Raw genomic sequence first — 16,208 nt, 5'->3', positions numbered from 1 at the left:
TTATAAAAACCCATCTTGCTTTCTCTGAAGCTGCTGGTTCCTCTTGGAACTTTGCCCACTTCCTGAGACTCGTCAATCTCAATAAATGCCTGTACTTGGATTAGAGGTGATCTGACTCCGAATTCTTTGAGATGCTTCCACCACAACACATCATGAAACCCCAACAGTTTTTGGGTGGGAAAGAGCCTCCCCTGCAACAGTTTGTCCTTAGTAAATGTTCAATGACTGACAGATTTCTTCCTGAAAGTTTTCCCAACCTCACAGAGCACTCTGTTTTGTACTTCTCTAAAAAACTTAACATGTAGTGTTGCATATTCTGTTTACATCTGCGTATTACCTATCTACTTACTTACTGTGTAATAGCGTGAATTGTTCTAGGCAGCTAAGTGTTACAGTAGATAGAGCAATGGTCTTGGAATCAGAAAGACTCATCTTTCTGAGTTAAAATCTGACCTCAAATACATACTAGATGCATGGCCCTGGGCTTGAGTCACATAAACCTGTTTGCCTCAGTTTCCTCATCTGCAAAATGAGCTGGAGAAGGAAATGGCAAGCTATTACAGCATATCTGCCAAGAAAACCCCAAATGAAGTCAGAAAGAGTCAGATGTAATTGAAATGACTCCACAACAACAGCAAAGAATACATTATAGCTTAGGACATAAGAAATACATAAGAAGGCATTCCACAAGGGCTGGGCAAGTTGTCTTATCATAACTTTGCATCTCTCCTAGCAGATCAAATGGGTGTTGAATTAAATGGGTTGAATAATAAATAGCTATACATTTATATAGTGCTTTGGGGCTTGAAAAACTCTTCCTTAGAAGCACTTTGTGAAGTTCATAATTTAAATGTTATTGATCCCATTTAACAGATATAGAAAATGTGGCTCAGAGAGAAAAAAAAATTCTCACCTAAAGTCATATAGCTAATAAAAGGAAAAGCTTGGTTTCAAAGCCATATCTTCTGATTCCCAGGCCAGAGCACTATGTCTTCATGTTATACGATGGACATTGCTGCAGTCTAACATTCTATAACTCCTGTGCCCATCTGATTTCTCTAACCGTTTTAATGTGTTTTAAAATGCTTATGTCTCTGTTATTGCTGTTGAGTCCTTTCAGTTGTGTCCAACTCTTCATGATCCCATTTGAGACTTTCTTGGCAAAGATTCTAAAGTGGTTTGCCATTTCCTTCTCCAACTTATTTTACAGATGAGGAAACTGAGGCAAAGAGTTAAGTGACTTGTTTAGGGTCATACAGCTAGTAGATATCTGAGGTCAGATTTCAAATCAGGAAGATTCATCTTCCTGTTTCCAGCCCCAGGGCTTTATCCACTGTGCCACCTAGCTGTCCTGTGTCTCTATATCCTTATAAATGTGCATAAGGTCTACCTCACCTTGAGTAAAACAAGCTTCTTTGAGAGCAGAAATTTTTTACCTTCGTATCTGCAGTGCCTACCACAATACCCAGCATATACTTGGTTAGCTTTCAATAAATATTTTGTTGATTTCCTGTTGGCCAACTATGATTATTAGACATTCAAAGTCCTTCATAACCTAGCCCCACCTACCTTTCCAGTCTTCTTACAGTTTATTCCTTGACATATACTCTTGGATCCAGTGACTCTTGGCTTCCTGGCTATTTTACAAACCAGACCTTCCATCTCTAGGCATTGTCTTTGAATATTCACTAGGACTGAAACATTCTCTCTCCTCTGCTTCAAATACAAACCACCTGTAATGTTAAGGGGATTTAAGATCTTCCTGCCCATTAATAGGTCTCAGGTGGAGCTCATTAAGGGAAGCTGGCTTAGAGGAGGCTTGCTTGTAGAAAGCCTTTCACACCTTTTGTTAATTTCTAATTAGGCACTGAGTCAATGAGGGTTGTGATGCCCTCTGGTTCTTAAAAGGGTATAGAGATATACATATATTTGTATGCATATACACGTGTATATATACACATATATATGTATATGTGTGTTGTGTGTGTGTGTGTGTGTGTGTGTGTGAGTGTATTCTGAGGTTAGCATTGTGCTTTGGGGCTCACTCACTGGAAGAATGTGCCTGTGATTTGGTCACACAAGACTCTGTGTAGCTGTTAAGGAGCCCCCCAGCTTTGAAAATAGAGATGTTGGTGCTTCTCTTTCTGGTAACTATTTGAGTATTGCCTTGGTCAGACAGTTGGATCTGTGTGTTGATCTGTGCTAATTTCTCAGAAAGTTAGAAGACTTTTCTGTTGGTCTTTATTTCTTTGCTTGTATTTTCTTTGTCTGGATATTCTCCGAAGTTCAGGTTGCTGATTTTTCTCCTGAACTAATAAATGTAATTTAAAAAAGATTATTGACCCCATTGAACAGCTATCTTTCCTAGTAAAGCAGATTTAAGAACCTGTGCTAGCAGCCATCCTGGGTAAGCCAGTGTGGTTGCCACTATACCACCCTAGCTTCCTTGAAGGTCTATCTTCTACAGGAAAGTGTCCCCAATTCTTCTTAATTCTAGCGCCTTCCCTCTATTATTTCCTACTTATCTCCTATATAGCTTGCCATGTATGTCCCAAATGAGATCATAAACTCCTTGAGGATAGGGACTATATTGTGCCTCTTTTTATGTCCCTAGTTCTTAACGGTTCCTGTCTATTGATATTGAATCAGGAATCTGGATAGTTGAGTTCTTATCCCTACTCTACTATTTAAAAACTATTTGATCTTGGGAATATCACTTTCCCTTCGTGCAACTCAGTATTTTCATCTGTAAAATGAGAGAGTTGAATTTGAATTTTGTTCCATTATAATTTTAGTTTTATGATTCTATGATACTGAAGGAATTGAATTAGAAGATGTCTAAGGTCCCTTCTACTATAAAATTCTATTCTGAAAGCCATTATAATTTTGACATACCGTGTTATCATTCTATGTTCTAAAGGTTCTTCCACCTCTGACAGTCCACCTTCTTTCTATTGCTATCTTATATGGTCCCTTCATTTGTAATATTCCACAGTGGGTTACACAGTCCTTTCCAGGTCTGACATTCTATTTACTAACATTCTGTGTCCTAAGATCTCTTCCACTTTGTGATAGAGCAAAATGCATCATCCTTAAAGTCAAGCACTCAAATTTTTAAAAGTGCTTGGTGCATCTTAAGTGGATTTGGGTAAAGAGTTCCCGGAAAGTCTCAATATCCTTAACTTGACACATTTGATCTTAAGCACTGTCCCTCATGGCAACCTTCTCTCCCTTCTTTGAATCAATCTTATTGATTTCATTTGGTAACAAAGCCATTTGCAGACTTGTTATATTATTACTGTGTCCATCAGATGTTTCTAGCCTTCTGATTGTCTCAAAGTCCAAGTCATCAATGCTTTGTTTAGACAATTGGTGGTCATTAAAGGTGTCTAGGTGGTCTTTCTACAACCTGGTGTTTTGTAGCAATTGCTGTTAGAACATAGCAGAGGTAACATTTTGGAAAAATAATCATGCCAATAATATATTAGTAAAAAGTAGGTCTGGGCATGTCTCCCCCTACCACCAATTCAAAAGCTCAGGTTTCTCCCTATTATTTCCAGGCTCAAATATCACATCCTCTGTTTGGATTTTAAAGAACTGGCTATTTGCTAATCCTAGCACAAAAAACTGTCACTCGGCTCTGGGCATTTTCCCTGGCAGTGCCTGATACATAGCACAGTATCTGCCACGTAGTAGGAACTTGATCACAAATGAATGTTGACTTGAGTAGAAGCCTCCACTCCTTCCTGGTTTGACCCTGAGAACGCTTTCCCATTCTGATCCTCAGTATCATCCTCTGTAAGATGCAATTAGACAAAATGATTTGCTTCCATCAAGTCCTCAACCCAAGGACATATAAGGATACATTTTCTAAAGCTGCAGCATTCTTCTCATGAACTTAGGGGAGTATTTTCTTAATATTGGTGATAGAAATTAGGCCTACACAACTTTGATAATTACTGTTCTAGAATCTGACACAGATGTACCATGTGCTAGCCTCAGAACTGAGGAGCAGAAGGAAGTGCCTAGACTGTATTGAATTTGGGAAATTACATATTGTCAATGATCCAAATATGACCACCAATTCATAGGTATTTGAGACCCATTCTGGATACTTGTTTTCACCCAGTATTGCCCTAAAGTTAAAATATATGAAGCATAATGTTTTTTTTCCAGTTTTCAATTTATTTTTATGTAGTATTTTATCCCCCCCAGTTACATGTAAAAACAATGTTTAAATTTATTTTAAAACTTTGAGTTCCAAATTCTCTCCCTTCTTCCCTCCCTACCCCATCCCCTTTGAGAAGGCAAGCAATTATATATATATATATATATATAGTCAGAACATCATGATTTTAGACGATTCAAAATTGTAGATGACCCAGTACCCAATGGATAAATACATGGTGAAGTATGTAGGGTATAGCAGATTACTCATGGTGACTTATACAAGAAGTCAGTAAAAATCATTATGAAGCACACATAAGGTAAGAAAAATCAGTGATGAGTAATAAGGTGAGTATTAGCAGTGGACTTCCAGAGTGCTTCAACAGTACCTCTACACATTGGCAAGATTTTCTATGTCTCAGAGTATCTGGGCAAGGATATATCCCAGATTGCAGAGGTGAGCATCAGCTACTATCAGGACAGGTGAAGATAACCCTTAACAATAAAATAATGGAATCTGATGTAGTATCAAAGGATTTTTGTAGCAACAGAGCCTAAGAACTATTTTCTACAAGAGCATCACCCATATTTTCATGTCATGACAAAAATAATCTTTTCCATCATTTGAATTCTATTCCATTATGTCATAAATATGGAATTATGTGCTGTGATAGATGATAAATACTTCCAATTTTATTCTTATTACTGTTAACAATGATCCTTCAGAATTTGCAAATCAAAAGAAAAAAAAGCTAAAACTAAATAAATTAATTAGAAAAATAACAATCCTCCATTTAAGTCCTCCTTTAGAACATAGGTTCTTACAGTGTGGTCCATGGACCCATGGGGTCTTTAAAACCTTTTCAGAAAGTTAATAAAGTCAAAACTATTTTCATAAAAAATGCTGAGACATTATTTTTATAAGCCTACCTAAACCAATATTCTTTGGTGACCCTCAATACTTTTTCAGAGTGAAAAATTCCTAAAACCAGAGTTTCAAAATTGTTGCTTTGGAGAGGCACAGTAGATAGAAGTTTGACCACTGGATTCAGAGTGACCTATCTTCTACTCCTGCCTCTAGGTCATTTGCTATTCCTCACTCAAACAATCCTTACATATTCATCACTAATTTCTACCCCCTGGAACACCTCTTTCATTTGTCTCCTTCTCTCTGCTCACATAGGCAACACTCTAGTTCAGGCTTCGAACTCATCCCTTGAACTATTTAAAAGGCTTCCTAATTGATTTTCTTACCTCTAGTCTCCCAATGTGAATCCCTCCTCCACCATGTTGCCAAAAATATGACCAAAAGGCAGATCTGACAGTGTCACTTCCCTAGTCAATATGCTCGGGTGGTTCCATATTACTTCTTGTGTTTATAATTATACAAGCTCCTCTGATTAAAGTATTTCACAATCTGGGAAAATCCTACTTTCCCAACCTTATCATATACTGATCACCTTGTTGAATTCTATGGTCCAAGTCAAACTGGTTTTCTCATTGTTCCTTGTACAAAAAGCTTCATCTCCCATTGCTTTGCCTTTGTGTTGTCTATCCTCAGGGTCATGCCTGGGAATACCATGGCTGGAATGCTTTCCCTTGCTTCTACGTCTTAGAAACTCTAGTTTCCTTCAAGATGTGTTCAGATGGCATCTCCTACAGTAAAATTTTCTTAGCACTAGTAGCTATTAGTAGCTTCTCCTTCTCTCCCATCACAAAATCTGCTTTGTATTCATTTTGCATTAAATATATACATATATACATGTATACATTATATATACTTATGTGTATATATATATATGTGTGTGTGTCTGACTGTACAGGCAGATAGATATGGATATGGATATAGATATAGGTATGTAGATGTGGATATATATGTATATATATATATATATATTTGTCTATCTATAAGCATAATGTCTTCTTCATAAAATTTAATTTTCTCGAGACCCTGGACTGTTTCTTTATTTACCTTTTTAATCTTTGCATCCCTAATGCCTCCCACAGGCACTAGATAGACAAATTAATAAATAATTCTAATTAACAATCATATATAGCACTTTGAGGTAAACACTATCATTATCTCTATTTTATAAATGAAAAAACTAATGTTAAGGCATAAAGAATTTATCCAGTTTCCTCACATGTAAAATGGGGCCAATAATAACACTTCTTTCCTGGGTTTGCCATAAGAATCAGATAATATTTGTAAAGTGCTTTGCAGATATTAAAGTGCTATGGAAATTCTAGCTATAAGGACAACTACGGATCTCAGTGGATAGGATCCCAAGCATGAAGTCAGGAAGACCTGAGATCAAATATGTCATCAGATACTTACCAGCCATGTGAACCTGGAGAAGTTATTTAATCCTGTTTGCCTCAGTTTTCTCATCTGAAAAATGAGCTGGAGAAGTAAATGGTAAACTATTCCGGTATCTTTGCCAAGAAAATCCAGAATGGGGATAATGAAGAGTCAGATATGACTGAACAACATCAACAACTCTTCTTCTATTGGTATTGGATAAATGAAATCTGACTGGATAAATTAATCCTTCTTCCATATTATCCCCTGATACAAAGGGATGATGATGATGTCATTTTGGTTATGATTTTTATTTGAAATCCTGTATTCTTGTCATTATATTACATGACCTCTTTTCTACCTCTGCTAGTTTTAGGATTGGCCTGTTTAAAATGACAAAATTAACACTTGGACTCCTGCCCTCATAGAGTCGAATGAAATTAATATATGGAAAGAGTTTTGCAGATTGTAAAGGAGTATATAAATGCTACCCATTATTATTAATAATTATAAGTGTCATTAATGTTATTGAGATGAGCAGTGCACTTTTGGAAATTTCATTGCAGCGAATGAAGAGTGAGATATTAGATGTTCTGTCCTCCCATTTGACCACCCCATTTAGGATAGAACTAGGAGTAGAAATATGCCAAAATTCACTGTAGTAGACCAGGAGGAATCACTGTGAGGAAAGCACTTTTCTAACTGTAAAGTTCTTTACTGTTACTACTGTTGTCATTATCATTCTTCATTCAGTATCAGCAGCCATCCCAAACTCTGGTGAGTTACACATGGGGAACAAAGCCTCCCTTGTCTCACCCCCCCAAAGGCATGAAGAGCTCCAGGGCTCCAGGTTTTCAGCTCCCTTCCCACCTAACCAACCAGTTATCTCATATCTCATAAACACAATTTTTAATTTGAAGTGCAGTGTCTGACCCTACAGAAATGGGATCCAGGGAAGGCCGAATCCTATTAAGTCACCAGACCATAAAGCAGCCAGGTATGAAGCTGAAAAATTGTTCCTGCTGAGGAGTCTAAGACTGGAAACCGGTCAGGCAAGAGCTATTTGGCTATGGCAGTTGAGAGGGCAGCCAGAAGAGAAACATTCATCTCTTCCTTTTCACAACTTCCACAGGTCTCCTTGCGGAATTTTCTTTGTCACTGGGAAACAAAAAATGAGAGCTAGTGTTCTAACGTTCACTCCTTTACTTCCTTTGTCCAAATTAAAGGAGATGGGGAAATGAATCAGGGTTGCTGCTCATCTGCCCTGAACCTTCCAGCTGTTAAGCAGAGAGGGTGACAACCATTGGGGAATCCTGACTCTGTCCCCTTTCTACCCATGTGACCTTGTATAAGTCATGTCTTCCCCCTTCATAAAGCAAAAAAAAAAAAAAAAGTCAGGGTTTATAATCAGCCTCATCATCTGTGACATAAGAGGATCTTTTGGGAGGAAGGAAACAAGCATTTACATAGTGCTTACCATGGGCTGGGAGCTGTGCTAAGTGCTTTTTTGCAAATATTATTTCATTTAATACTTGCATCTCTAGGACATAAGTGCTATAATCGTCTCTATTTTACAATGGAGGATACTGAGGGAAACAGAACTTAAATGACTTGCCCAGGGACACATAGCCCGTAAGTGTCTAAGGCAGGATTAGCACTCAGATCTTCCTGATTTCAGGACCTTCAGTCTATCCACCGTGTCACCAACAGCCTTGATAGGAAGCCTGTTGTTGTGCAATTGTTTTTCAGTCATGTCAAACTCTGTGATGCCATTTGTGGTGTTCTTGGCAAAGATACTAGAGTGTTTGCCATTTTTTTCTCTAGCTCATTTTATATATGAGAAAACTGAGGCAAATAGCATTAAGTGACTTGCCCAGGGTCACACTGCTAGTGTCTGAGGCAGGATTTGAACTCACGAAGATGAGTTTCCTGACACTAGGCCCAGGACTCTATCCACTGCACCACTATCTGCCATAGCAAGTCCTATGGAATGTTAAAACAGTGTCAAGTCTGGAAGGGATTGTAGTATTGTATCAGCAATGCCATATTCACAATGCCTATGGAGATTACAGATATGCTGATATAATTATCCATCACAAAATACATCATGCTTGTCATATAAGGGAATAAGCTGGAAAATTTATTAAGATACCAAAAGACTGAGTCCCAAAACCAGAAAGTGAAAGCCATCAGAGTAGTTATGACATTGGCACAGGTAGATAAAGTAGAAAGCACCCACATTTTCAAGACTTTAAAACAGAACAGGCTACCTCAGGCAAAGGTCCTCCTCTCCCCACGCACAGCAACCACCCAGCGTCCTGGAAGTGCGCTCCCAGCAGCTCAGGCCCCTGGCAGTCCTCAGCAGGAGTCCTTAGCAGAAAGTCCTTAGCAGTCCTAACTCAAAAAGGGCTTCGCGCTGCTGCTGCCTCTGCTGCTGCCGCGGCCGTCGCCACCACTGCCAGCCACCGCAGGAATGCTAGCTTGGCTTTCGCTTTCGCTGGCTTTTGCTTTCGCTTGCTCCGCCCCTTCCTGCTACTTCAGCACGTCCAATGGGGCATGGAAGATCTTTAAATCCCATAACCCTTACAAGTATGTAAAATATCAGCAATTCCAAAGCATATACTGTTAGATTTGGAAGGATTTGACATTAGACCACAGAACCTAAAATTTGAGAACCAAAGTGACAGACCATAGAATTTTAGAACAAACAACACACAAAGCTTTCTAGAATTCTGGTCAAGGGACCTAGGTTCAAATCCCAGTTCTGTCACTTATAATCCAAGAGCCCTTGGATAAGTCACTTCCCCTAATGAGGTCTTGTGTCCTTCATAAGCAAAATGGAAGTTGTTCTGGATGACCTCAAAGGTTTCTTCCAGCTTTACACTGCTATGATTCTGGTTGTGTTTGGGGAGCACCATAGGACCTAAGGTAACTATAGGCTGTGTATCAAGAAACAGCATTAAGAATAAGCTTCTTGTGTGTGATTGCCTCTCACTGGATGCTTTCTCTGAGTGGGGGAAAAACAAAGGGTGATCACATAGGATTTTACGGGCCAATCAAATTCAAAAGTATAATAACCCTTGTGGTTATGAAACTCTCACAAGTCTTTGGCCAATCCATCTGAAAAAGAGAGGTCCAAGAATGATCAGGACATTGTTAGCTCAGAAACAGATGACTTTGACAGCACCCCTTTCACACAGGCCCCTTTCGTGGGGAAGCTTCTAAAAGGCCTGTCATTTGTATTGTAGGAAGTGATTATCAAGTTCAGTCAGGGAGAGGATGTTGTACATTACCAGAATAATTAACAGCCCATTTACTCCAAAAGTGCCTTTCTTTGGAAAGCAATCAGGAGTTCCTTAATCTTCATAAACTCGCTATTTGTTACCGACACATTCTCTACCATCCGTCACACAGCCAAGCTCTGGTTCTCACCTGGGCAATTCAGATACCTGCTTCCTCCTAGGATGCTCACAGAAAGGGAGAGATGCTGATCTTGCATTAGCAAAGACTTCATAGTTCATAATTGGATTCCATTCCCCACGATTACTTTCAAGAGCATGTCCCCTCTGCTAAGGAACAAGTGGCAGACAAAACCTGGTCCTAGCTTACTCTTCTGATGGGGGAGATACAAAGCTGGTCATAGCTCTCTCTTCCTGTTGTCTTGATCTTCGGGAATTTCCCTCTTTTTAGAATCATTCCTTAATGTGTTGATCCGTGGGGGATCAGGAACGTTTCTATCCAAAGCTCCTTAGAATTCTTCTGTCTCCATCTTTAAAGTAATCTAAGGAAGACTTGACTTGGAGTCAAAGGCCTAGGTTTAAGCCCTAACTCTATTAGTTATTAGTTGTGTCACCTTAGGCATATTAAGCTCTCTGAGACCTAATTTCATCATTTGAATTAGGAGGATAAAATAGCATTAAATATTGCAAATATTGCAGATTAAGGGCACAAAAAGTTAGAGCTAGGAGGGGTCACAGACATAAAAAGAAAGACGTGTTGGTCTATTGCAGGTGGAAACCAAGTCTAATCTCTAGTCATTTATTTTAGTTATGAATAAATTGAGAAGGGGAATGACTTGTCCAAGGTTGCACAGATAATCAATAGTGGAACCTAGACTAATACATAGACAAATGTTGCAAAAAAGTATTGGGAAAGACAACCAGTGTAGAATGAAAGATTGTTCTAATTCCTGGTTTCTCAAAGCTTCCTTAATTAATCATGTGCTAAGTATGCTCTAATTAGCAGATTATCCATCTATTTAAGTACATGTTCAATAGTTTTTTCATGGTGACTCTTTTACAAAATAGTTCTAATGCTAATTTTGAGATTTTTTCTTCCTTGCCCTTAAAACTCACTTTGTAGATTTGGAATAATAGAGGAGATTCCTGAGATTTTGAGAAAAAAAAAAGGTCTTTGTTTCCCTCAAAACAGAGACAATTACTAAAAGACAATATGATGTGGTTTTAAGATGCCTGGGCTTTGGGTCCAAAGAATATAGGAAGCTGGAAGAAGGGACCTCTGAGGTCATATAGTGAAAACCACTCATTTTGCAAATGGAGCAACTGAGTCTCAGGGAAGTTCTGTGACTCTCTCTAAGACCATCCAGGTAATTTGTCAGAATTTGAACCCAAGTATGCAGATTGCAAGTCCATTGTTTTTTCCACTGCCTCACAATTCTTCTACTCAGTGACAAATGCCCTCCATGCTGAAGCCTCAAATTCAATTTCTGATCTGGTAAGTGAAGATTATAATGTTTACTGAAGAGACAGTATGTTTTAGAGTTGAGATATCACATTTGCAACCCCATAACTCCTATGCAAGGCCAGAATTGGATTAAAATGTACTTGAAAAATACAATACAAAATAGATAATGTTAAATTGTGATTTTCCAAGTCAATATGAAGCCAAAGGGATCCTTTTCCATTTGAATTTCATACCACAGATTTAGAGTTTAAATGGCTAGATTTGGAGTTAAGAGAACCTGGGTTCAAATCCCCTCTTCTCTATATCCTATGTGTGTGACCGTGGGTAAAGGGTATAACCTCTCTGAGACTCAGTTTCCTCATCTGTAAAATGGAGGATAGTACTGCCAATTTCTATCTGCACAGGTGCTGTGAAGCTCAAATAAAATTAAATATTACCGTATAGCAATACTTTGCAAAGCTGAAAGCTCTCTATAAATGTCAGCTCCTTCTACTACCAGTATTATTTGCTGCCACATTGCTAGAAAGAAACCACACATCAAGCTGTACCTCATCATATAAGTCTTGGCTAAGTTCTTGGGTTCACCTGCCATTATAACACCTCCTTTCAGAAAATGCCATTTCAAGATCAGTAGCCGGGCACAGTCCCTGCTCCCTGAGAAGATAATGCTGGAGGATCTCTTGAGCTCAGGAGTTTTGAGCTGCAGTGGACTAAGCTGATTGTGGATCTGAACTAAGTGTGGCACTAATATGATGAGCCCTGGAAGGGGCTGGGGAGTGATGCTGAAGGAACCTATTTAAGGATGCTGGCAAAATCTCCTAGAATGGGACCCAACCCAGGAATAGTGCTTATACTTCTTTCCTCCTTGAGATAGTTAAAAAAAAGTTAATTAATTAAAAAGCCATTTCACAAACAACCAAGACCAGAGATATGCTGAAATTCATTGCAATAAACCAGGGACAACCTTCCTCCTCCCCCTTTATTGTTTTCTTGATATGGTTTCTGCCCTCTTTTCTCTTTCTAAAGGGAGAGAGATGTGCCCCGCATGACACTGAAGCCACAGGGTTGTGGTCTTTAACACACAATCACAAAATAAAGCTAATGTTCCCATAGCAACGTTAATACAGCCATACTGCATAACTAGCAAACCTGATGATCACATGCTACATGTGGAATGTGGAGGATATTAACCCACCGACAAAGGCATTCATTTTGACATTTCATGACCTTTGGTTCTTTCCATTTCCAACCTTACTGCTATGTCACCATAGACTCTGGATTTAATATGCAGTAGAATATACACCACACAGGGTGTGTACATTGCTCTGAGATACTTTGAAATGGAGGATGGTGCAAGGAACAGATGCCAGGAGCAATATTGTTTAATTATTAACTTTGACAGCTTCCAGAGCACCAAAGCTGCCCTCCCAGAAGGCAGACAGCCGAATCATAGCTTGGGAATGACAGCGCTCTGCCTTTTACATTCACTGTTTTAATTGACAAATTTAATCGACAGAGTCACACTTTGCATGTCTCCTGAAAGGTAACAGTAAACTGTAAATTCCCATTCTTTGGCTGTTTATAGCCTCTGTAATGGGAAATGAAAAGGTGAAATGAACTTGGGCAGGTAATTAGCACTATATTTCGAGGAGGGGGTGATTTTTCAGAGACTGGTAGCAAGTTGTTTTGTTTGGTTTTTTCTCCTCATGAGTGTGTGAACAACTCTCTGAGCTGCCTTGAGCAATCTCTCCTTAAAAGTTCATTCTTTAAAATGATGCTACATGCTATAAACCATTCTAAAATGATTACAAACAGTACAAAAATGAAGAAAATAAATGTAGCACCTGGGGCACTCAAACTCACACTTGCTATTGCAGGTTCAAAGTACTCTATAAGTACACATGCACTCAAAAACCAGAGCTCACAAGCCCCCAGTAATGAATTTACTTTTACCAGTCAGCCAGAGGACTCAGTTTAAAAGAAAGGCATTTAAACAAAGTGGTATAGTATCCTCAAGGCCACAGGTTCCCCGTCTCTGGAAAAGCCATATCAAGATAATATCTCTCCCATAAACTGAGGGTACACTTTTCCTCATAGGAAGAGTGGATAAACTTAGTCAAAAACATTTACTAAGCTCCTACTATGTTCCAGATTCTGAGTGCTAAATGTTGGACATACAAAGAAACGTAAGATACAGACAACATAAACTAAACAAAACAGGGGTGGCCAGGTAGAACAGCAAGTAAGAGCACCGGCTCCAGTGTTGGGATGACCTGGGGATCAAATCCGGGCTCAGACACTTAGCACCTACCCAGAAACACCTGGCCGTGTAACCTTGAGCAAGTTACTTAACCCCACTTGCTTAGGGGTGGCCAGGTGGCTTAATGAGTAAGAGCACCAGCTCCAGTGTCGAGATGATCTGGATCAAATCTGGGCTCAGATACTTAGCACCACACCCAGAAATAACTGACCATGTAACCTTGAGAAAGTTACTTAACCCTGATTGCTTTAAAAAAAACAAACTATGTATAAAAAAGACTTCTCCAGGGTAAATCAGACAAAAAATCAATACAGGGAAGACACTATAACTAAGAGGAATCTGAAAATACTTCCTATAGAAAATGAAGTTTTATTTGGGATTTGAAGGAAGACAGGGAAGCCAGGAGGAAAAGTGGGGAGGGAGTACATTTCAAGTATATGGGATGGAGATGAAGAGGGAGAACATTCCAAGCATTTGGGCATCCAGTGAAAATGCCTGGAGGTAGGAGATGAAATTGTTTTAGAAACAGTAAGGAGACCATTCTCACTGGACAGCAGAGTATGTGGGAAGATAATCCATAAAGATATGAGGACTGGATGTGGGTGAAGGCAGCTTATGAGGGGCTTTGAGTATTAGAGGACTTTTCTATTTGATCCTAGAGGTGACGTGTCTAGGGAACAGAGAGGCAGGAATGCATATAAACAGGGAACGTGTGTAGCTAGGATAATTATGTAGAGGGGAAAATCAAACCCTAATAGCCACAAATTTCTTTTGGTGATGCCGTCACATGGCTCTTGCTGGGTTTATGTGACATGTAGCGGCTGCCATTACACCTCTCATGTTGTCATTGCTAGGTCTTGCTCTGGTGGTCTCAAGTTTCTATAAGACCTAGATCTGTTGACATCTTGGTGAAACAGTAGATGCAACACTGAGCTTGAAGTCAGGAAGAACTGAGTTCAAACCTAATTGCATAAATTTACTAGTTGTGTGACTTTGGGCAAGTCATTTAACTTCTATTGGCTTCATTTTCCTCATCTGCAAAATGGAACTCATAATAGTACCTACCTATCAAGATTGTGTTGAGATTCAAATGAGATAATATTTATACATCACTTAGCATATTCTTGGCACATAGAAGCACATATATGTGACAGTTATTATTATTACTAGCTGCTAGACACACCACACAGTTTTGGAACTTTTCTCTGTTTTCATCTTCTGGTAATGAACTTAGGATGGCTCCTTTTTCCCAATAAAAGGAAGAACAGATTATACCACTTCTCTTCTAATTTAGACCCCAGTCTTAAGTTTTAGCTCTCTTTAGAGAGGTAAGTATTTTATAGTATACCTAGTATTAAGCAGAGTAAAATTCTCAGTGGTTATTTTTCCAAAATTAGAGGAATATTCATAAGTTTCCAGAGTCTTAGTGAGTGGCTTTTCTTTCTAAAGGAGGGCATTTGTCTTTTGCATCAAGTTCTTTTGAACAGAGAATAGCTGATGTGCTAAGTAAAGAAGTAGAACCCCCAGACATTCAATCTGTTTTTTTTTAGTACATTGTCAGATTAATATCACAGTACATTATCTCAGGCAACTATCTGATTTATAGTTAGAAATTCCTCACACTTTTTCTTTCATTTTGTGTTGCCAATATGTACCCTAACTCAACATCATTTTAGAGGCAATGTTCTTTGTATTGCCAGCAATTTGCACAGTAGTAGACACTTATTAAATATATATTGACTGATTGACAATAAATCTTTAAGAGCAATCTGATTCTCAGCCTTCAGGTTTTATTGCCCCTTTATTCTCATGTAAATGAAAAAGGTGGAAGAAGAGGAGAAAGAGAGAGAGAGAGTGACAGAGAGAGAGAGAGAGAGAGAGAGAGAGAGAGAGAGAGAGAGAGAGAGAGACTAGATAAAGTTTTGGTTCCTCCTCAGTTAATAGTTCCAAATTCTTGTCATTTTGATGTGCATCTGTTTTCAACAACTTTACAAGACTACACCAGAAAATAAAATAGGATACTTTTTTTTTTTAAGTCTCAGCATTGGAATGAACCTGATAGGCAATTTAGACTAACCTTCTACATGGTCTTTCTATAATTTAGCTGTATAAAATCTCTAATGTCAAGTGTTCATCTAGACAAGAAGACTAATTCTGAGGTAAAAATAAAATTGGGCATTGAACTTGGCTCCAACAGAACAACTATAATTTAGTTTCCGTTCCAACAACAACACTTTTTTTTTTCTGCAGACAAGCTTGTTTGCAAAAAAAACAGAAACAAAAACAAAAACAAACAAAAAAAAACTTATGGAGTTTTTCTTCCCTAAGCTAAATAATCAAATTTTATTTAACAAATCTGCTTATAACATGCCTACCTCCTAATCATCCTAGTCAATCTCCTGTTTGTATATGTTCCTCCAAAAATGTGATAGTCATGTTTAGCTCACAAAGTTAGCATAAACTCAAATACATCACCTCAGCAGCAATGGTACCTACCAAAGCTTCGTTGTTGGCATAAGTGAACAAGTAAGAAGAATATAAGCTTATTTTTTCATAAATTTATTTATTTTGATATTTATTTTTTGTAAATTTTAAGTTCCACCCATTGAAAAGCAAGGAATATATCAATTATAAATGTGAAATCATGCAAAACATGTTTATATGTTAGTCATGTTTCAGAAAAGGAAGAAGGAAAGGAAAGAAGGAAGAAAGAAAGGAAGGAAGGAAGGAAGAAGAAGAAGAAGAAGAAGAAGAAGAAGAAGAAGAAGAAGAAGA

The sequence above is a fragment of the Petaurus breviceps genome, unplaced genomic scaffold (genome assembly GCF_028583685.1).
Source record: "Petaurus breviceps papuanus isolate PSGF00001 unplaced genomic scaffold, PetGlider_PUasm1.0 176, whole genome shotgun sequence".
NCBI classification, from domain to species: Eukaryota; Metazoa; Chordata; class Mammalia; order Diprotodontia; family Petauridae; genus Petaurus; species Petaurus breviceps.
Note: the sequence above shows the minus strand (reverse complement) of the source record.